The 24,406-nt window shown below is 28.3% G+C and overlaps 1 protein-coding gene across 44 annotated transcripts in view; it reads left to right on the plus strand.

The window, feature by feature from the left end:
- The window catches only part of LOC147810081 (uncharacterized), a 53,793-nt gene extending 33,959 nt beyond the window's left edge, over positions 1-19,834 (plus strand). For 43 of the 44 annotated variants that reach the window (XM_087165103.1, XM_087165101.1, XM_087165100.1 and 40 more), the window contains one exon: positions 19,617-19,834. The gene's annotated coding sequence lies outside the window, so the exon portion shown is untranslated. The remainder of the gene's footprint in view (positions 1-19,616) is intronic. The other variant, XM_087165104.1, reaches the window with a different exon arrangement.
- The last annotated feature ends 4,572 nt before the right edge of the window (positions 19,835-24,406 follow it).

Consider the following 24,406-nt stretch of genomic DNA (forward strand, 5'->3'; position numbering starts at 1 on the left):
CTTGCTCTTTAAATGTTGGAAAGTCTGTGCCAGTCCTCCGTGAATTTTTGTAAGTTTTTTTATTACTTACTGCATCTGTTATTCTTAATTGGTTTATCGCTTTTATGTTTGTAACAATCGTAACTTGCGATTGAAATTAATATTACTATCCGACTAGTTCGAGTACTAAAATCTGTACTGTAGCTCTGTGCTTGTCAACTTAGCTTACCAAGTAACTGAAATGCTCCAAATTCAGCTCTTACTCTATTGACAAAACAAGTTATGATTACTTCCAAACAAATCACTGAAAGCTAAGTTTATAGTCATTTTGTCCCTAAAAACTTTTTTTCGTTACACTAAACATCAAATCCTTATATTGAGTTTTATATAAAAGTGATAGACTGATATAATGACTAGTTTGTTACACACAATGTTCTTTTATTGCATTGAACTCTAATTTAATAGTAAATTTACAAGTAGTCTGAAACTGAGCTTAACGAAAAAATCTGGCAGCTTTATTTCTTGATAATTTTCTTATTTTGTTTACATAATCTGTTGGTTGGAGCAAAATGGTTGCTGTCTATCTTACTGCAGCACAGTGAGGGTTCAAATGCAAATTTTTAATGATGATTGTAATAGGTGGCATACCATATATAAAAGATAAATATTTAATTATAATCAATTGGAAGAGTTTTCTTCAAAATCAATTATAAATTTAAAAAACAGCTTTTATGTGAAACTGTTCTATTTTAAATCAATTAAATTAAGAAAAACAACTGTTATCAACTAATTCCACTGATACAGACTAATTTTTAAATTCATTAGTCGATGATTAACTATTTAACTTATAGTTTTTATCGTCTTCAGAATCTTTGATGTGCATAAGCAATTTAATATTATTTTGAGAAATTTTATTTATTATTTTAATTATGATTTTAAAGAAGGATTAGGGGCACTTTAATATATTCAGAGAATTCATTAATAGAATACCGTAAATGCTCACTTCTGCACCAGTCTTTGGGACCAAGAGAAAAAGTGCATAAGATTTCCGAAACAGTAAGTTTATACAAATAAGAAAAGTTTCAATAAGAATTAAACTATAAATAGTTATGAGTAGTGGCTAATCCTTCTAACTCTTTTTTATGACTTTGAGAAACTTTTTCGCCATCTCTGTTTTCTCTGAAACTGAATAATAGTAATCGCTATAACATTCATTTACCAAAAACTAATGTTTTAATCAGTGGTGGGAAAGAAACTGTACATGATAAATTTTCAAAGCATATGGGTGGTATATATATGGTGGTTTCAATATGGTTGTTGTACAGATGAGACACCTTATTCAAGTTCATAGAAAAAATGTCTTCCTAGAAACAATAAGCATGAAAAGTCACAAGGGGAAGAAAAATGAACTATTTCACTAGATCCAGTAGCATATTTCATTTTATCTGTTAGTAAAATTGTTCATTTGCTTTAATTTAAATGTAAACACTTTTTTCTAAAAAAAATGTGATTATTTTTTTCCTATTTAAAGAGAACAAATTAAAACTTTTGTCTATTTTTTTAAAAAATTGTCCGCATAATTGAAATATTTATTTCCTGAACCACGCATAAACAAATGATAATTAACATTATTTTCCTATATAATGATCCTTTGAAAAGTTTTGTATATGTGCAAAAGGCACATAAAAGATCTGGTGCAGAAGTGAGAGTATGTTGTTTTATATTTTAATAATGGTTTTTCATTTTCATAGTTCTCTTCCCTATTCAATGAAAAAAAAATTATATTTCCAAATTTTATATTCATGTTTGTAAAATATTTTTTTCATATTAAGCACAATAAAATTTTAATTGAGTTTATGTTAGAGAAGAAAAAGTTATGATAAAGTACCGATTTGAAGCATCCTGAAACTAACTTGTACACTATTGAATGCCTTCAAAGATATTATTTGGCAGAACAATTTTTTTCCAATAAGAAAACCTATTTTTAGTCTAAGCACGTGAAATGTCTCATAAAAGTTAAAAATTCTTAAAAAAATTAATTAAATGTGTAGGTAAATTGAATTTATCATAACTAAAAAGCAGTGTTAATAACACCTACATTTCACTTATTTATCTATTCGTAAATAGAAGGAAATCTTTTCATTTAAGGCAAAATTCACCTTTTCAAAAAAAAAAGTTTTCTTGAAACAGAAGTTTAAAAATTAAACACATTTGGAGTCTCAAAACTAACATTTAAGTAAACAAACAAATTATAGATATCTTACGATTCTCTTATGAGTTAGGGGAGATGAAAAACACCAGAACCAATTTAATTCCATATTGAAATGTTGATTGTTTTTTAACTTTTCTGTCCTCTGGCAATCAAACAGGTTAAATACTTTCAGTCCAGCTATCCTCCAAATTATTCATTAGATTTCAATAAGTTTTGTTTCTTTTGGTTTGTGCCCCTTAATGCATGTATATTTTTACAAAATTTTTTAGTGAAATTTGAAAAGTATATATTGTAAGTGGCTCATATGGAGCACCTGCTACACCTGTATACAGAAAATGGCAACTAATTTTTTTGTATCAAATGAAAATGCATGTAGTGGCAAATGAAAATGCAAATGAAATGCAGTGTACTTCCTGGGGAAGGGCCACCCGCCCTCACTGCCCTTTGATGACAATGTCTTTTTGTTCATATTCCATTAAAAAAATTTAATGTTTAAATGATAATTACACACTTTTAAAATTATCTGTGTTGATAGGTTTGATTCTGATACCAGTATAAATATTTACTTTGTTAGGATTAATTAATTTATTAAGGGATTTTTAAGTTATTTTTTTAATAAATATTTTTGTATATTTATTTATTTATTTTTTTGAAAAAATGTGTGCACAGTGATTCTCTTTTAGCACGTCTTTTTTTTTTTATAAACTACAAATTTTTCTCTCATTTTGATAATGAGTAAAAATTCCCTTTTGAAATATGAGGGTAATTTAACAATCGTTGAAGATCAAATTCAGCTATTACACATTTTGTTAAATATTTATGGTGTTAAGTAAGAGCCCTTTCAAAACTCAATGTACTCTTTTGTGTGAGGAAGCACCCTGTCCTTTTTTATTCTAAAGGAGAACTCTGTAGTTGGCATGGTAATGGAGTATGTAACAAAAATTTTTAGTTAAAAAAGTAACTAAATAAATAAAATAAAAATTGAAGAAAATAAATTTCTTCAGAGATGTAAATAATGTTATGTATAATATTTATGTAAACTTGTCCATTTTTGTCTTACATCTATACCAGTTACATAGAGACATTATTGAAATTGTGACTTAGTCAAATCTGTCATTGATAGTTTGTTTTTTTTTAATTACAACTGTTCTTATCTAATTTTCTTTCTTTTTATGTACGGAAAACTTATAAATTTCAGAAAGCATCACCTTTGAAGTAATTTAAAAATTTATTAAAATATAAAGCTATTAGAGTATTGGAAAATTATCTGCTTTTTCAACTAGCAAATTTTGAGCAAAATTTTTTCATTTATTGCTAAACTGGTTTCAATTTTATTACATATTATCGTTTTGATGTATATTTTAATTCTAAAAATATTGTAAATTTTGAAATTTTTTTTGTCTAAGGAATACAATTACAAATTTAATCATGAAAGTAAAGCAAAAAGGAAATATGATTGATAAATTCGTATCAGTATGTACCCATGCAGCATGAAAGGGCAAATAAACGTTAAAAATCCGTTCGTCCGTTATAAGGTTTTGGGCTTACGTTAAAATTACGTTAATTTCACGTGATGATTTTCACCATTTCTTCATTCGTTAAAACGTATACGATAAAATTACGTTAATTTCACGTGATGATTTTCACCATTTCTTCATTCGTTAAAACGCATACGTTAAAATTACGTTAATTTCACGTAATGATTTTCACCATTTCTTCATTCGTTAAAACGTATACGTTAAAATTACGTCAATTTAACGTTATCAATTTTCCCTTTAAATAATTCGTTAAAAATACGTACTTAAAATACGTTATTTTAACGTGTACATTTTATCCATTTTTTGACCGTTTTTTAAAAACGTGTTATTAACGAAAAATTGACGTTTTGTTGCATAGTTATATTTACGTAAATTGTTTGGGATTATAAACGTAAATTTAGTGGTAAAAATGTTTCAAGCAAAAAGGATGAACCTGTGAGAGCCCAAGAAAGATAATCTTTTACGTCTCACTTGAATTCGAATAAACTGAACATTGCAGATTTTCATTACAATTCATATTTAATTTTTAATACTTATAATTATTTTTGTTTTATTAAACTGGTTATAAATATTTGCTTGTTGATAATATTGAGTCGGCTCATTATCAGTAACTGACAAGGGAACTATGAGTTTTAATTCTTATATAACTAAACTATGATGAAAATTAAGAAATTTTCCAAAATACTGAATAAAGTAAAAATTTTCCACTACTTGACATGCAACGAACATAACGTAAAAACACATTATACTTAAATTTAAATTATCTCTGTCCAGAACAAGAGTCGTGGTGTAGTGGTTACAGCGTTCGCCTCAAGGGTACGGCGTCCTAGGTTCGAGCCTACTCTAGAGTGGGATGTTAATATGCGAATACTAATAATTATTATTATTCAAAGATCTTAATTTAAAAAATTTATTTTTTGTTATTATGTAAAAATTGATTCACTATTTTTTTATATTGCAATTATCGCTCGCCATACGAGTTTTTAAAAAATAATTTATAATATACAATATTCTAATTATTATTTTCTACTTCAATCAACATGAAATAGAAACGATTATTTTTGGTTAATTTTGTTAACATTTATTTATTAATTTCTTACTTTGCAATAATCGCTTACCGTATATAAGTTTTTTCAAAATAATTGCTAAGAAATGTGTCTACTTTTAAATTCCATGTTCTTACTGCATGAAAGAGACATTTACTTTATTTTAAAATACTGATTTAATTTTTTTTCCTTCCAAAAACTTCATAAATTGTAAAAATAGAATTAAAGTATTTTGAAAAATTTATCAATCTTGATTCTTTAATGTATATAATATTTATTAATGAAAAAAAAAATACATATCAAATAACAGGTAAAAAGATAATTCTCATAATTAGTTTTCGTAATAAAATTTAGTGTGGGAAGTTTTAAAATATTGGTTGTTATTAAAAGACGTTTTTACACACAACAACGTTTTTACAAATTTATTAAATTTTGCTTTGAATCTTGAATTTTATAATCTGGAAATTGCTTAATTATAAAATCTTAATTGCAATAAGTAAATTATTTATGAAAATCATATATAGTAAAAAATAATATAAATTTATAAAATATAAAAAATAATATAAAATAGCATAAAATATAAAAAATAATATAAAATAGCATAAAATATAAATAATAATTGTAAGTTTTGTTGTAATTAGGACTGGGCTATAAATCGATATATCGCGACATATCGATTTAACGCCTATATCGGCAAACCGATACAGCAACTTTCATTCCAAGCGATACATCAGAAATGTGATTTAAGCCGTCGAGTGAAGAAGACGATATAACGATATAGCGATACACGCAAGGACTTTCTCTTACGTTCCGATGCCAACTCGCGCTGTGGAAGACGATATTGTTTCGTTATGTTGAGACGGCCTTGACTGATGAGCGGTAGAATCAGAATCACTTTTGAGACCTTATATCGTTATATCACATGTTCGTTTTCGCACCTTCGCGATTTGAAATCGTTTCTTGTAGATTATTTTCAATGGGATTAACTTCGTGATCGCCGTCGTAACCTTGTTCTGAACGCAATCTATTATTGAAAAGAATTTATAAAGAAAAGTTTCTTCATTAATTAGGTAAGTTTTTTATTTATTTTCTGACAAAACTTTTTTTATATTTTTAAATGTGAAAATTATCGGAAATCTAATTTAAGGCACCCATAAGGAATTAAATTACAAAGTAAATAAATTTGTTAGGTTATTTTTTTACTTTTTTTAAATTTATTAAAAACTTTTCGGATAAAACTTCTAATTATTTAATGGGCTTCTATTACTGATTTTAAATTTATAAATCTTGCGTTGTTTTTATTTTTAGAAATAAAGTTAAAACAAAACTTATTTTTTGGACATAAGTCAATAAACTTTATTTGTTCAAAAGAATTTGAAAAGTTTGCGAATTTTATTCATTTCTTTTTTTTTTTTTTTTTTTATCAATTACTACTTCGTTTTATTAGAGAGTAAAATCATTATTTTTTTTTAATTTTCGTTTTATATTATTAGTTAATTAGCTAAATATATTACCGAATATCACAATTCTTTTGTTTTTATTTTTAAGAATTTAATTAAGAAACTTTGCCTTACTTTGTTTTTCGTTTATAATTCGGTCATTATTTAATTTAATTTAATTATTTATATGAAATAATAATAAAAATAGTGTTTAAGAAGCATTTTTTTTCTAAAATTTATTTAGCTCTTTGTTTTAAGCATACAAATAATTTTTTAACGAACTTATTTTTTAAATTTTGTTCCTATGCTGTTAGGTAAATATATTGATAAATTTCACTTTTATTTATTTTTTTATTTTTAAACTAAGAAATCTTTTGTTATTTGCGTGATCATCTTTAGAAAATATAACAAAACTTGTGTTTACTTCTTCATTAAGAATTTGAACATTACGATCGAACTTAATAATTCTGTAATTATTTACGCATAATAGTACAAGCAAATATTGATTTGTTAAAAAAAGTTTCTTTTTTTTTAAAAAAAAAAATATATATTTTTAACACTTTGTTTTAAGTGTATAATGAATTTCTTAACAAACTTTTTTTTAAATTTTTTAAATTTTCTTTCAATAATTTCAGCTAACTAACTAACTCAGTGGCGCGACAGCCCATTAAGAGGGCCAAGGCCGACTGTGCCCATCTCAGTTTTCTTGACCTTGGGCTCTGGGGTGCAGGAGCATATGTTCCGGTCAGGTGGTCAGCCGAACGCGGAACCCCCAGTGTTAGTTCCCAAGCATGCTTGGTACTCATTTTATCGACCCACTGAAGGGGTGAAAGGCTGAGTCGGCCTTGCCCGGCCCAAGGATCGAACCAAGGACCTGTGGCACGACAGCGCGAAGCGCTACCGCTCAGCCACCGGGCGTCAATAATTTCAGCTAGATATCTTTATAAAATTCCCTTTTTACTTTTAAACTGATAAATCTTTCAGAGAACGAAAATTTTAAGAAATTATTACAAATCTTATGTTTACTTTTTAGTTTAAAATTCGAACATTTTTAATTTTAAACTTCGGCTTTTAGTCAATCTAACTTTTATTTTAATTAAAATATATTTTGAAATCAGCTTTTGTTTAATAACAATTTTTTTTTTTCATTAAGGGTGTTTTAGGGGTGAACTTAAATTAAGACTGCTTATACCTTATAAACGATAAAGAAGTGCAAATATTTCATTCTGTATCTACACACATTTTTTCAATAAATATTTTAAGTAAGATTTGTACATCTTAGTCAATTTATTTAATATCTTTCTTTAGCAAAACATATATATTTTCAAATTTATAAATTGATTTAAATCAATATGCGTATGAAGTCTTGATAGAAATCTGACTTTCTGTGCCTTAAAGTAAATGAAATTCAAAAATACTATATCGCGATACATCGCTATATCGCGATGCAAAACTGACGATATATCACGATATATAATTTCTAATATCGCCCAGTCCTAGTTGTAATGTCAGAAAAATAATTTTTTTTATAAGAGCAAGTAATGATAATTCTTTATTTCTTTGCAAAATATGATTTATGAGTGAGTTTTTGTGTATGTGAAATTGAAGTACTTTTAAAAATAGTTAAAGCGTTAGTTCGGTTTATTTTTCCGAGCTGTCAGTTTTAGTCTTTCTTGCATTGAATAGTCTGTTTTTTTTTTTTTTTTTTTTTTTTTTATCATATCGGGCAATAATGTTACATAACAGGGAATTTTAGTAAAATTTACCTAGGGACACAATGCTTGGAAGGTTTTAAATAGTTAATGAAGTTAAATAAATTGTTTTTAATTATTTAGATCATATAAATAAAAAAGAAAAGGAATTAAGTAAGGAAAAGAGAAAGTTCCTCAAAAATTGAAGTTAAGACCTAAATTTTGCAATGCTAATACATAGATCCTAAAAAAAAAAAAAAAAAAAAAAAAAAAAAAAAAAAAAACCACCTTTAAGAAGAAAAAAAAGGTCCCGCAGTGGACTGATCGTTAAGACACGGTTCCCAACAGATCACCGAAGTCAAACATCACTGGCTGCGGTCAGTGTGCGGGTGCCACTTGGATCAGTCTGCGTAGGGACCGAGGGTGTGCGGTATTGGTCCTCGTTAAACTGTGCTACGGTAAAGTGCTCGACTTCGCGCGCACTTCGTCGGGCTACCGAAGCGGGGGTGCCATCCCCTCCGCAGAGGATCAAAATTGTGATGGCATGTCTTCGGATCATCCTCCGGGATGTTTCCCAGACCGTCGCCAATAGCCCATTGTGCAGCTCTAGTGCGACGTAAATTAACAACAGCAAGAAAAAAAAGAAGAGAGAAATTAAATATTTGTTTTTTTCATATTTTGACATCAGTGCGACAAATTTTTTTCTTTGTTTTTTGACCAAGATTTTTTCCCGGTTAATAGGGGTTTTAAGGGCCATTCTAGTCCTTGACGGGGGCGGTGCTCGATCCTCGACACCACCGAGTACATGCGATATATGTGCTATTAAAATCTGTGGAATCGAGAGGCCTGTGGTCCATCGCATTACTGTGCCAAATGTACAGGGATCTGGAGAAAATTTCCTACCCCTTCAGATTTAAGTCTAAATGGATGATAAGCCTAATGTACAGCTCTAGTGCGACGTAACTAAAACTCCTACCTTCATTAATTCGTTGACACATTATCTGTTTACACTGTGTTATCTGGGAATAAAATTTCAACAAAATCTTTTTAATGTATACATACATTGCTTTTAAAATGAAGACAAATATCAGCAAGCGAAAAAACAGATTCATAAGAATTTACTTTTTTTTTTATTTTATCTAAATCACTGAAGAGGGAAACGGAACGTTTAACGAAAATGGATCCTTCCAGCTGAAATTAAATATAAAATATTTAATATATTATATGAAAATAACTTGATCCACTAGAAATGTTAACAACTTGACACCCTTTTTTACCCTTATTGTTATAATCAAGTTTTCAAATGCATGATATTACCTCTTTTTTTTTCTTTTCTCCAAATGAAATCGTGATTTAAAAGGTGCTTTTTATTTAAATGTGTATTTTTTTATGTAATAAATATTTTATGAATTTTTTCAAACTATTATTTCTAACACGGTCATCACCAACAACTAAAAATGATACCTAAATCGTGAGACCATGCCTTTATGCATGCCAATTAATGTATGTAAAATCTTCACCTACGCAGACGAGAAAAACAAAAAATAAGCACGAAATTTGAGAAATAACATGTAATCATGATATAATAATTAAAATTAACCAGAGATAAATAAATGTACATGTTGATCCCATATTATGTTAATCGATAAAACTTTTACATTGGTGGATGTAGTTAGATTAAATCTTTTTGATTTGATGGAAGACCTAACGTAGAATGTATTCTACAATATCTTTCTTACTCTCATTTCGGATTAAATGGAAATCCTACAATTTATGGTTCATTGATCAGCCTATATGATGCACAAAAAAATCAATGTATATTGTTAGTTTTACAGTTTTAAAATATAACATAATTAATGTCTCATTTAGTTAAATTACTATAGTACGATCCTCTAATTCCTAACGATTGGATATGAAGTTCCTGGTTAGAGGAAGCAAAAAAAATTAAAGTTTTAAAATAAATAATCACGTATTTTAAATAATCTTGTATGTCTTACGAATCAGTGATCTTAATTTATAATATTTATCTTTTAATAATAAATTATTGTTATAATAATTTTACATTTCCAGAGCATAAAACAGCAATTTTTATGAATTCATGAAAATTATAAAAAGCATTAAAATCGAGTTTTTTTATGTACAAGCTATTCAAATAATATTATACTAGTAAAAATAAAATACTATTATATCTCTGTAATGAAAATAACATTACATAACAATATAATTCCATTTTTCTTTAAGTCATCAGGTAAAATAGTAATAATTTTTTAAAAAAAAGCTTGACAGTTTTATTTAACTTTTTAAAAAATATTATATGAAAGTTATTCTACAATGTAGCATTTTATTCCAGGTTTAATTAGAATAATAATAAAAAAATAAGAAGAAAAATCAAAAATAGAGAAAAAATTGATTAACAATATAGTTTCAAAAGTACTCTCCACATTGCTTTCAGTTATTTGAGTTTTTGTTTTACAAGTGGATTAAACGATACTAAGTTTCAACTTTTCACTCCTTTTCCGTGGGAGCAAGTTCTACACAAGGATTGCTACCCCTACACTAGCTACCCCTACATTTATTTACATTGTTGCACGCGTGTGTTTACATACGCCGAATTCAATGGTAAGTTCTTTTATTCCTTACTTTAATTATTACTATTTTAGAATGTTAATTCATTATAATGCTTCACTGTCAAAAAAAGTAAATAATTATTGTAGTTAATTCTGCTTGAAATAAACACAAATATTCTAAACCTATCATTTGCGAAGTTTAACAAACTATGACAAAACGTAACGATTTTGGAAAAAAGCAAGAGAATTTGTTGAATCTCATTTACTGTGCTTAATGTAAAGAGACGAAATACAGACCCGTTATATACGATTGTTATGCAGTTAAGATATTTTTAATAAAATCATGAATTTTTGGAAAGTTTTCTGATGGTACCTAAGCTTAATCAAGGAATATTAATCTGAAATACTGAGTTAAACTAGTTGCGATCTTATGTAAAAAAAAATTCTATTTTACAGCTTTAATTATCAAAATTATTAAATTAATGCTGCATTATTTTATTCACCTGACAAATTTTGTTGCTATAATAAATAACAATTAACAAAAAGTAACAATTATAAGCATTATTCTGAAGATAATACTTAAATGTCATTTATCATGGTTGACTTTACACACCAAAATATGAGTAGAGGGGATATTTTCCTTCTGTGATTTGCTGCGCCTACTATTGTGGATTTCAAACTTGCATACATTTATAAAAGAAAACTTGTAGAGGTTTGCCAGGGGGTAGTGGCTACAAGATATACCCTGTTGAGTTTCTTCCCATGTTTTGTTTTCAGTGTGATGATAGCCACTGGAAGTTACCAAGACCTGTTGATTATTCTGCCACAGGTGATGATAAACTAATTTTCCGGAGTGGAAAAGAATTTTAGCTAGATTTATAATGTAAATTTTTCTGTTTCACTAATTTTAGGGGATATTTCCATATATTAACCTGTCACACTAACTACAATAGCCAAGCTACCAAATAGATATAAACTTGAAATTTTTTTTGAAAAAAACATGAATGTTTGCCAATGTTCTCCGATACCAGAAGTTGCCAAGACGTGCTGATTATTCTGCCATTGTTCCTTTTATAGAGATCTCCCCTGATTTTATGAATCAAATAAAATGGGATGTTTCCCTATTTGAACTAGATTGTGCCAACTAAAAATGTTGAAACAAGAAAAAAAATATATATTTTGTACTTTGCAAAAATTTAAAAAGAAGTATGTAGAAGTTTTCCTGAGGGTTGCTTCAACTTATATTCTCTGAGTTACTCCCATTCTGAGATATTTTCTTAATTTTTCGTGGACCGCTGGAAGTTTATAAATATTTATCCATAGGTAACAACATAGAAATACTCATTAAACTTTTAATTCCCTATTAGGGTTACTTCTGTATTGTGAGCAGTTATGCCAACTGTTATCGTCCAGGCACCAAATAGATTTCTAACTGCTAACTTTTTAAAAGAATATGTAAAGGTGTGCGAAAGGTAGCTACGAGTTATACTCTTCAAGTTGATCTCAGTTCGTTAATTTTTTTTAGTTCCTCCTGGTTGCTGCGTGGAAGCTGCTTAGAAGATATAGTGATTATTCACCGGCAGATCATGATACGGGCATTTTTCTTACTGTTTTGCCTACTCAGTACGAGATGGCATTTTTATTAGCAAATGAGACGAGACAAGTGTTATGTGTGAAACAGTCCTATCATATTGTTATTAATTTGAGCTGTCTTATCTACTTACCTACTATTGTCTTATAAAGTATAAAAACTATTAGTTGTTGCATTTTTAAAAAAGTTGAGTAGTGGCATTTTCTTTTAACTTTACCTTTTTAAAGAACCAAGGGTTAAACACGCTTGATTGGTGTAAATTTTACAAGAGTCTATAGCAGATGGTTCTTCAACCAAAATGTCGTGGAAGTATCATCTTAACAAGCTATTGCAAGAGAAAATCTCACATGGACAAAATAGTTTTTTGACTATTTATTTTGCAACATATCTTTAAAAAGAAAAAAAAACACCCAGTTGAACATTTACTGGAAATTTTTCTTCTTATTTTTGAAACAGTTTTTGAAATTTATCAGCTAAAACGATATGGAAAATAATTGCAGTAATTTTCAATATTAAATTATCTTTAGAATTATTCTTATTCAAGCTTTTATTTAAATTTACATTGCTGTTTAAAACTTTTTTAATTCTTTTATAGTCACTGTATTCTAAAAATATGCCTAGGCAGAGGTCTGTCAAGGCCAAATTTACTACCGTTTAGCAGTACCTTCACAAATTCAACTTTAGAAAAAACATTAGTTTCACAAAATACTTTTTCTTATAATTTTATTTTTGTATTCCTTAAGAAACGATAAATCCATATTTTTGTGTTGATTTTTTAATGTAGTTTTTAATTTTTCACAAATTATGTCTAAATTTTCATAAAATAGGTACCTATCAGAAAAACCTAGACAGACCCTTGCTAGGTGAAAAAGTTCAATTGAAATTTTTATTGCTAAATTTTTCTTTTAAACAATTTTTGTCTTGGTTTTTACCTAGCTTTTTACATTTCTAAAACACTTTGTTTTTGTTAACTGTATGACACAGTAATTAAGAATGTTTCTATTGTCTTTATTCTTATCTGGAAAATATGATAATTGAAAAGACTGAGATGTAAAGCTTTAAAATTTCATTTTGAGAATTAAAATAGATTTTTCTGTTTTACATTTGTATATAATCTTTTGTTTTTTTTAGCATTTTTAAGATAACACAGCATTTTAATAACATATTTCTAATAGATTATATTTTAGTTAATGTTGCTTTATGGATACTGCTTTACAAAAAATATTATTCTTAGCATGGAAGTTTTGTTGTAACAATTATGATAATTTTTTTTTCTCTTTCTATTTTACTTCATAACTTTATTAAGTATTTCTGGTTTAGTTTTTTGTTTTCCCTTTAGCCCATTCCACTAATATAGATAAGCATGGAGTAATTTCCAATAATAAATAAACTTATTTATTCGTAAAAAATATTTATTAATGAATTTTGTTTTTTTAAAATATTGCTATAAAAATATATTCTGCATTTCACCATTTTTTTTAGCTAACATTCTGCCAAACCATTACTCCTTACTTCTCTAGTTCTGAATAATAAATGTGCCCGTATAAACAAAACAAAATATGTTTGAATTATTTCTATGTTTTTAAACGTATTAACTGAATGAATTTTCTTTTTCATAATCTATTGATGTACTTCTGAGGAAGATCTTTGAAAAGGATCTAGCTTTGAGAATGAACCTCCATCAAGTCTCATTTGAAGGTACCTGAATTAAGTATGTCTAAAGAAATAACTGTATTTGAATTGTTTCCTTTTTTCTTGTGCTTAAAAATGGGTAAAAAAATTCGTGAAATTATAAACATGATCAAATCAATTGTTAAAAATTATTTCAGATTACTTTTGCTGATATTAAAAAAAGTAATTAAACATTGTTTACATAGGCTGCCCATGCTTCAATAACAACAAATAAAAGTACTCAAAAATTTGTCTCTTAAAATGAATTATCATATATTGTAAATATATTTTCCATGTACTGTAGAATCCTAATTATTTCATGCACAATCATCAGCCTTTGCACTATTCAACTAATTTATAATAGAAGTTTCTGGTGTAAGTTTCATCGTTAGTATCAAGTAGAATGGTAAACTGTTACTGTTTTTATCACCACTATTTTTGCTGTTCCAATGTTTTATTTCACTGGCACTTAAAAAAAAAAGTGTTTTATCTGCATTAAATTAGTCTTTTTATTCATAGTCCTCCATAAGTTCAAACAAATTCTGAAACTTCTATTTTGCTTTTGAGAATTCTTCAGCGATTATGCAGATTGATGAATCCCTCAAAGGCTAAGGCTACTCAAACCAAACATTTGGCTAACATTAAAATGAATTATAAAATGAATAAACAACATCAATTAGAAATTCTCGGGGAATTAAGATTTATGCATATTGCTCAGTATTTCAAATCTCCGTGGCAGAATCGCAGCGAAACGGCGACATTGTTTTAAAATTTTACAGATCTCTTGCAGAAAGATTTTTCTCTTGAAAAGAAGAAAATATTACTTTTCTTTTTTACAGAAATATTTGAACATGCAATATTTGAATCATGCATTTAGATAATCAGTTTTTGACACGCTCAATTTTCACCGATAGTATCATAAATCGACGTAATGTTTTGATAGTATTTTCGGCAGTTATTGATATTGATTTTCATTTGGTTCTTAACCATCTTGATATATTTAAACAATATGGAAAACTCGAATCGAGCATTTGAGTATCTATTTTTTAAGGCTATCTATTTTTTTTTTTAACAAATTCTATTGAATTTTTAGAAGTTATAGATGTTGATTTCTCCTTAAATTTTAAATCAGATATTTTTTATACGATATTATTTATTACAACCTAATTTCAAAGTGTAACACGCTTTTGAGGAGTCCAATTTACGTAATTACATCATATATTTTTTTTGGGGGGAGGGGGGGGCAATTGCTACTACGGATTTCATGATATTTAATATTTTTTATTGTGATTATTATTTACAAAATGCGAAGAAGCTAATAAAGTGTGTGTCTTCCCACCAACAAAATGTGAGAATATCACCCATAATATTAAAAAAAAATTATTTCGTGTTAAATTAAGAAAATCATTATTATTATTTTTTGTTAACACAGCATATTTGCCATTTTAAATTAGCAACATATATGTTTGTTTGTATTAAAAGTATTTTGCAATTAGATCTTAGTGCTGGAGAGTTTAGTCGCAGAATGCTCAAAAACATTCTGCCACAAGATTTCAAATTATCCTTGTTTTAATTAAAATAAGCCAATTGTATATATGTTTATATATATATATATATTTTTTTTTTTTTTGTACATCTGCAGTTTTCTACAATTCTGCATATTAGAAATTGAACTTTCAATATTGTTAACTTTAATCAATGATTTTATATCTATGACTATACATATGATATTTTCTATTTATATGATATATCTGTCTATGATATTATCACTTTATTTTTATAAAGTTTTTTTTTTTCAATAACTTCTGCACTATATTATTATGCTTACATTAAATGAAAAAAATTTTGATTTCATACTGTTTGAAAACATCTTTTATTTAAATATCTTATTTTTCCAAGTGAATGTTTTTGTGTTTATTATTTGGTGTTGAAGTATTAATGATTAAAATGCTTTGAAACACGATTCATTGTGTATATCAAGGTTGCAAAAAATGCTTACTTTTCTCTAAAAGAGTTAGACTGACTAGTTTTCATTAATTTATTATATTTTCTTGCATTTTACTGTATACATTTAGCATACTTATGTTCCAACTTTTTATTTTAACAAAAACTATTAAGTAAAATTTACGTTAAATGTCTAATATTGCAGAAAACTTGTAAGTTAAGTAGTTCATGCAATGGAAATTATCACTACTACAAACTATATGAATTACAGTTTGACAAAAAAATATATATTTGTTTTCACATCTGTAAATAAGTTTAAAAAAATTTTGATATATCTGCTCTATACTTGTTCAAAAAAATTTTTATTTTATTTTTTTGCAAGGGTGTGGAAAGTTGGTAATTTTGTTTTGCTCATATATATATATATATGCAGCATTAAAAAAGATAATTTCTAATTAGTTCCAAGCATAAAATTATTATTTTTTGAAACAATTTTAAGTTTAAGGCTGTTCCTCCGAATTGTTTTTATAGTCCAAAATTGCTATACTGCATTACTCCAAACATTCTGTCATGTTGCTACAATTAACTAACACCATTGTGTTCCTTTCATTTAATCACATTTTTCGAAGAAATATTTATTAAAATATTTCTCCAAAAACTGTGTTTTGTGTGAAGTTTTTTTTTTGAAATTTTTTTATCCAGTCCTTTTTAAGTGGTTTAAACAAATAAAGTTTTTACTGCCCCCAAGCAACCTGATTGTAACACACTAGGGTCAAGGAACACAGAACCTATTTTTCCCACCCTTCCTATTTTTCCCACCATTACTAAGAGTTCCGTTGTGGAAATGAATTTCTATATCACCAAACAGCTTTCTAATGTATTTTGGAGTAAAGTGTTACGTTTTAGCAGCAATTTTACAGAAATTAAAGAATTTTCAAAATAACCATTTTTTGTTTAAAAAAGCTTTAACAGAGGCAATTGTAAAATGTAATTCTTCACTTGAACTAAATAATATATAGTTTAACAAATTACTGAATTTGTTAAAATTACTCCTTTTGTATATTAAAGATACTGTTAGTGTTAAAAGGCATAGTATTTTTACTGTTTTAATAAATGAGAAATTATAAATTACGTAACTGAAACTAATCGAATTGTGTTTCTGAACTACAAAGTTCTTGCAAAATATTCTGAAGAGGAATGAAAATTGCAGCCAAGGAGCAATAAAAAAATGAAAAGAATGAGAGAGGAAAATAAAATTCTGATGATAAGTAAATAAACAGAAAGTATAGGGCAGCTTTTAGGAGTACTTTACCTGACAATGGGCACATGTCGTGGCAAGTACTGCGGTTATGAGAAAAAGTAATTTCAAATAGGAGTGTTTTGTGAATAGTTTTGTCTTGAATTTAGGTCAGCGTGGGTAAACCAATTGACACCTTTATTCCTTCATTGTTCCCCTATTAGAAATGTGCTCTTACTTGTTACCAAAGCAGCCAACAGCACCAGACTAAAACTCTGGAGGAGTTCTCCTCAAAGCCACACGAAAAATAATTTTATGTTTTGTTTATAACTTACTGCTGGCTTCAATGTAAGATTTAGTTAGGATAAAAAAAAAATATGAAATATTCTAATTCAGATTTGTGCTGTATATGTATGTAATTTTGTTGTGTAATATGTGACTAAAATTTGTAAAATAGATTTTCTTATATCTAAGTATTTGGATGTACTCAATCGATATATACTTAGTAGAAATTCCATGAAAATAATAAACAGTTTTAATATTTTTTTAAAATTTTTTATTTAACTGTATTTTATCTAGTCAGTATTGCTTCGTTTTAGAAATCTACTGTTGGTTGTAACAATTTAATATTATTGTCCGGTATATTTTTTTTTCATATGCTAAAATATTTATTTGTTTTCCAGGAACATTGCAGTGAAGAGGTGATAGTAACAGCGGGATGGAAGAAGTTACGAATGTTTCAGATCTGTGGCGATGTGTTATAATTGTAAATCTATATATTGTAAATATATTGTATGATAGTTGTAAAATAAATAAAACTTAATAAATCTTATTTGATTTAATGTTTTTTTCTGTATTTAAAATTATTTAGTTAACTGCTCTTCTGGATTAAAAATTTTAGTTTTACGAACATAAGACTTAGAAAAATTGTAATTTTAGTAAGCAAACAAATCAAATGGTAAATTTGGTTAATATTTTTTTTTTTTTACTTCGTGTGTGTGTTAAAGTAAATTTTAGTCAAATTTTTCAAGCTAAAAATTAAAATATATGCATTTAAAAAAAATAATGAACCCAAAAGCATTCTAGAAGAGTAGATAATTTCCAGCAAGCAATTTGGAAACATGGACTTCAGGACAGCAGTAGATTTCTTAATTATTAATTTAAATTAAAAAAAAAATAATTTTTTTTCCATATGGGTTTGGAAAATCATGTAAGTATTGAGTAATTTTTTCTTCTACCAATTCTTTATATTACAAACTTTTAGGAATGAAAAATGTAAAAAATTCCTGAGGGACATGAAACTTCATAAATAAACTATAGTATGCTGCTGTGAAGAGGTAGAAAGATTTGCATTCCATATTCGTTGAGTTATAATTTGAATTGTAAAAATTTACAGAAAGTGTGAGATTAAAAACAAAAGCTTTTTCTAGGATTCTAAAAAAAAAACATGAATATCGGCTATTTTCCGTTATTTTAGTTTTAGTTCGAAAAGAATTAAAAGTTTTTTTTTAAATAAAAAGTAAATGCTATATTTTTTAGTGTAATTAGTGCAGCGTAAACATTAAAATACGGAATGGTTTCTTTCCTTCTTAGTTAAAAAAAAAAACTTAAAATATGCTATTGTTAACAATTCGGTTAAAATTACGATAAATTGAAATTAATTTAGTTAAATTTTCGCGAAAAATTTATCAATTCACCTAGCTCAAAATAAGCGTTAAAAATATTGATATATAAGCGTTAATAATGCGTAAATAAAGCTCAAAATAAGCGTTAATAATACGTAAATAGTATGGATAAAATACGTTTGTATTTTGGTTAAAATAACGTAAAATGTACGTTATTTTAATAAAAATAAGCGTTAAAAACACGTAAATATTCTTGGTGAAAATAACGAATTTATAGAACCAAAAATATACGTAAATAGTTTGGTGAAAAAAACGTAAAAAATACGTTAAAAATTGGTTACGAAATTCACCTTAGTCAAAATAACGGCAAAAATCCGTCATTTTTACGTTAAAAACAGCCCAAATATAAACGCTTTTTTACCTAATTCGAGACTACCACTCGAAACGGAAATAAAACGTTTTAAATAAACGTTTTTTTGCTCTAAACCTTGTGGCATTTTAACGTTATTTTCACGTAATTAATACTTATCTCTGCTGCATGGGTAAGTTGTATATATTTAAAAGTAATTTTTCTTCTATACCTTTCTTTGAAACAATAATTTACATTAGAATAATCATTTTATCAATCTTCATAATCATTTTAAATATTAAAAGCAATAAAATTGAGCACCATAAAATAAAGAAGGAAAAAAAACAGTAAGTTTTTGAAAATTAATTAAATATTTTCTGATAAAAGGTGTGCACAAAATGAAAAAAGTGAGCACCCTGAATAACTTTTAATTTAACAGCCAGATTTTCATGTACTAGGTGTCAATCTTAATGGGTTTGTGTTTCACTATTCAATAATTTCATTCAAAAAGGATTTTTATGCTCAAAATCTTTCTAAATTATAAGGCTGGTGTATATCTGCATGGTGTTACAATAGGTATTTTAATGAATCAAAATGTATTGATGAAATGACGTAAGCAAGAACTTTTCAAGATAAAATTTTGGTTTTAAAAGCCCATTTTCACAAAAATACTTATGTTGCTTAAAATCTATGATTTGCATAATTTTTATTTTATCCTCTCTTTCAGGATTTTGAATAATGTCAAGCATGGATTTTGAATAATGTCAAGTTCTTCAGAACTCTTCTATTGTTAAGCCCAAGTGATTCTATGTGGACAAAAATATTTAAATTCTCTGTTGTCCTTATTTTTTTTAATATTGAATATGAAATATAAATAGAAATTTGTGTAATTTTTGTGTTGTTTATAGATATGTCTTTGTATTTAAATAAAATGTATGCAATAAACTGTGTTAATTATGTATTTAGCTAATTCCAGGGTACATTCAATTTATTACATTATATTAGCAGGTGGCAACATTTGTACATTTTTATACAATACGCTTATTTTTTGCAAAATTTGCTGCAAGACTTAATATAATCAGCAAAACACGACTTCATGATCAATACCGCATTAAATCATCATCTGTAGGCAGCTTCTTAATATTATCAGCTGTAGGTTGTATTTATTTCTGTATAGGATTATATTAGCAGCTGGCTACATTTGTACATTTTTGTACAATACACTTATTTTTTGCAAAATTTGCTGCAAGACTTAATATAATCAATACCACACTAAATCATCATCTGTAGGCAGCTTCTTAATATTATCAGCTGTAGGTTGTATTTATTTCTGTATAGGATACAATAGTATAACTTAAAAACACACAGCTTTCATTTTAAGGCTCTATATTTTTAGCTTTATTATATATTTATTGTGTTTTATAATTTATATACATATATATAGACTGCAAGTTAAAATTTGCACAATTACTTGTGAGATACATTATTTTTATAAATTTGGACAGCAATTTTATTATTCTGTTTTTAAGTAGCACAGCACAGTAAAGGAAAAATTATTAGAGATTATTATTAGAAAAATTACCTAGTTTGAAAATGTATTAATAAGTGGAAACATAGCTTATGCTTGGCACATATTCTAGACTAAGGGATTGCACTGTGTAAAAAATACTTTTTTTTACAAAAAATAATTTAAATGTAAAAAATACATTAAAAAATTTTCTTAGTTCATTTATTAATAATCTATTCAAATATGTATTAATTACCTAGATAGCTAAATATTCATTTAGCTAATTGTTAATTAATTGAATTAATATTCTTCATAAGATTAAATAAAAATAATTAGATTTGCGGCTGTCAATTAGGGGTAACTAGGTCTATGACGTCTAGTAACCCTCAATAAACTGAATATAATATGTGATTCAATTAAAATATTATGGGTCAATATTAAGGTCTGATATGGGGTCTTGCGTTAATATTGAAAATGACTTCGTATCGGCTCGTTTTAAAGATTTTTAGAAGACGAATTTCCACATTTTAAAGCGATTGAACACACTATTTTAGATATGCGAACATAGTAAACTACAGGGCCACATTGTTATTATTAGAAATGAGGTCTATAAATATTTGCTCAGCAAATAATTATAGACCCTATAAGGTCTATAATTATGTCCTCAGGTAGGGTACACTATTACCCAGTAATATAATACGTAGTCCAATTAAAATATTATGGGTCAATATTAAGGTCTGATATCGGGTCTTGCATTACTTAATATTGAAAAATGACTTCGAATGTTTAAAGCTCCTTAGAAGACGAATTTCTTCATTTAAACGCTATTCAACACACTATTATATTTATACATACATAGGAAATTAAAGAGCCACATTGTGTATCCCCATGAGGTCTATATTTATTTCCTCTGGTAGGGTACACTATTACCCAGTAATATAATACGTGGTCCAATTAATATATTATGCGTCAATATTAAGGTCTGATATCGGGCCTTGTGTTATTATTGAAAAATGATTTCAAATTTCCTCGTTTTAAAGCTCTTAAGAAAACGAATTTCCTCGTTTTAAAGTTCTTTAGAACATGAATTTCCTCATTTTAAAGCGATTGAACACACTATTTTAGATATGCATACGTATTAAACTACAGGGCCACATTGTGTACCCCCTATGAGGTCTCTAATTATTTCCTCTGATAGGGTACACTATTACCCGGTAATACAATACGTGGTCCAATTAAAATATAATAGGTCACTATTAAAGTGTGATATCGGGCCAGTTTTTTCCCTATAAACAAAATTATTTCCTACATGCAGGACCCTCCAGAATATCGAAAAACACATTAAAAAAATAATATAATTTAAAAGAAAAAAAAATTTCTTGAAAATTTGTCCATCCCAGGGATTCGAACCCAGGATCCCTCCCTCCAGCAGCGAACTTGCTTGTCTGGAGGCCTACCATCCAGTCCACGGTGAAGCGTGAAGCCTACCACAGTTTCGCTTCAAAAGCTCTTTCCTCTCTTCTTCGCAATTTACCTTTAGGGGCCCACTGTGACCCCCCTTATTGGCCCATAAAAAAAATTCGGCAGCCATGATTGGACCATAGACCCACCCCTACTTAGGGTCCGAGTTTGAAAATTATACCTTGATATTAAGGGGAGCTAGGGGGTCTCGAAATTTGAATCTTTCTCGAGCCATTTTATTTTTTTATTCTTTTTTTTTTATTATTCCATTACGCTTTCTTTGCTGGATTTCACACACAGAAACCACCCCATGCATGCTTGAATATCCAAAATGTTACAAAAGAAGTCGAAAAAAAGCAAATAAACTGATTTTCCTGGTTTTTTCCCAATAAAAAAAAACATTATTTCCTTCATGCAGGACCGTCCAGAATATCGAAAAACACATTTAAAAAATAATATAATTTAAAGGAAACAAAAAGAGAAATTTTTTTGAAAATTCGTCCGTCCCTGGGATTTGAACCCAGGACCCCTCCATCCAGCAGCGAACTTGCTTGACTGCTGGCCTACCATCCAGTTCACGGTGATACGTGAAGCCTACCACAGTTTTGCTTCAAAAGCTCGCTCCTCTCAACTTCACAATATACCTTTAGGGGCCCACTGTGACCTACCTAATTGGCCTATAAAAATTCTCTTAGGAGCCATGTTTGGACCATAGACCCCTACTTAGGGTCGGAGTTTGTAAATTATACCTTCATATTAAAGGGAGCTAGGGGGTCTCGAAATTTGAATCTTTCTCGAGCCATTTTATTTTTTTATTATTCCATTACGCTTTCTTTGCTGGATTTCACACAGAGAAAACACCCCATGCCTGATTGAATATCCAAAATGTTACAAAAGAAGTAGAAAAAGAGCAAATAAACTGATTTTCCTGGATTTTTCCAGTAAAAAAACATTATTTCCTACATGCAGGACCCTCCAGAATATCGAAAAACACATTTAAAAAATAATATAATTTGAAAGAAACAAAAAAATTTTATGAAAATTTCTCCGTCCCTTGGATTCGAACCCAGGACTCCTCCAGCAGCGAATTTGCTTGTCTGGTGGCCTACTATCCAGTCCATGGTGCTCCGTGAAGCCTACCACAGTTTCGCTTCAAAAGCTCTCTCTCCTCTCATCTTCGCAAAATACCTTTAGGGGCCCACTGTGAACCCCATACTTGGCCTATAAAATTTCTCTTCGGCAGCCATATTTGAACCATAGACCCCTACATAGGATCGGAATTTGAAAATTATACCTTGATATTAAAGGGAGCTAGGGGGTTTCGAAATTTGAACCTTTCTCGAGCTATTTTATTTTTTATTCTTTTTTTTTTATTATTCCATTACGCTTTCTTTGCTGGATTTCACACACAGAAAACACCCCATGCATGCTAGTATATCCAAAATGTTACAAAAGAAGTCGAAAAAGAGCAAATAAACTAATTTTCCTGCATTTTTCCAGTTTTTACCCATTTTCCCAATAAAAAATAATTATTTCCTACATGCCGGACCCTCCAGAATATCGAAAAACACATTAAAGAGCAAAAAATGGCTGATAAAGGGGCAGAAGACATATCAGGAGGCACACACATATCACACCCCGTAACTCCTTATAATATTAACCTATAAATTTCAAACTCCGCCCAAAATTAGAGTTTAATATATCGAACAATTGTACCGAGGAATTTTTTTATAGACCAATTAGTGGGCCCACAATGGGCCAAAATAAGAGTTGTTTACTATTCTCAGTTTAAGAGTTGTTTACTACCCGGGAGGAGGTGTTTTAAGGCAAATATTCGCAGTTTTGGCTTGTGAAGTCTGGCGCAGCTGGTAAAGCTGTGTGACAAGATAGATTTGCAGTCCCGGAGGCCCTGGGTTCGACACCCTGCAAGGGTCATCATTCGAATTTTTTCTATTTTTTATATTATTTTTTTATATATATTTTTTGATATTTTAACGTGAATCAAGTGTTCTGTATATAAAAAAAAAACTATTTTTTCTTCGGGAAATAGCGAATAATAGCTAATAAACGGATAAATTTCGGATCATTTTTATTTATTTATTTATTTTCATTTATATTATTTCTTTTTTCTTCTTTTCAATATTTTATAGCGAATAAAGTATTCTATATGTGAAAAGAATTATTTTTCTTTGTTAAAGAGCGAATAATGGCTTAAAAAAAGACAAAAGTCGTATCAGGAGGCACGCAAACATCACACCCCGTTACTCCCTATAATATTAACCTATAAATTTCAAACTCGGCCTGAAATTAGAGTCTAATATATCAAACAATTGTACTGAAGGAATTTTTTATAGACTAATTAGTGGGCCCACAATGTTCCAAAATATGTTTTGTTGACTGACCGGGAACAGGTACTTTAAGCTATATATACGCGGAGCAGGTATGTGTGGCGTGGTGCAGTTGTTAGCGTTGTGGGGAAGAATGCTATGCAGTCCCGGATGTCCTGGGTTCGATACCCTGCGAGGATCGGCTTTAATTATTTTTAATTT

This window comes from Parasteatoda tepidariorum, chromosome 5 (assembly GCF_982258835.1).
Source record: "Parasteatoda tepidariorum strain Cologne lab strain chromosome 5, Ptep-v5.0, whole genome shotgun sequence".
In the NCBI taxonomy this organism is placed as follows: Eukaryota; Metazoa; Arthropoda; class Arachnida; order Araneae; family Theridiidae; genus Parasteatoda; species Parasteatoda tepidariorum.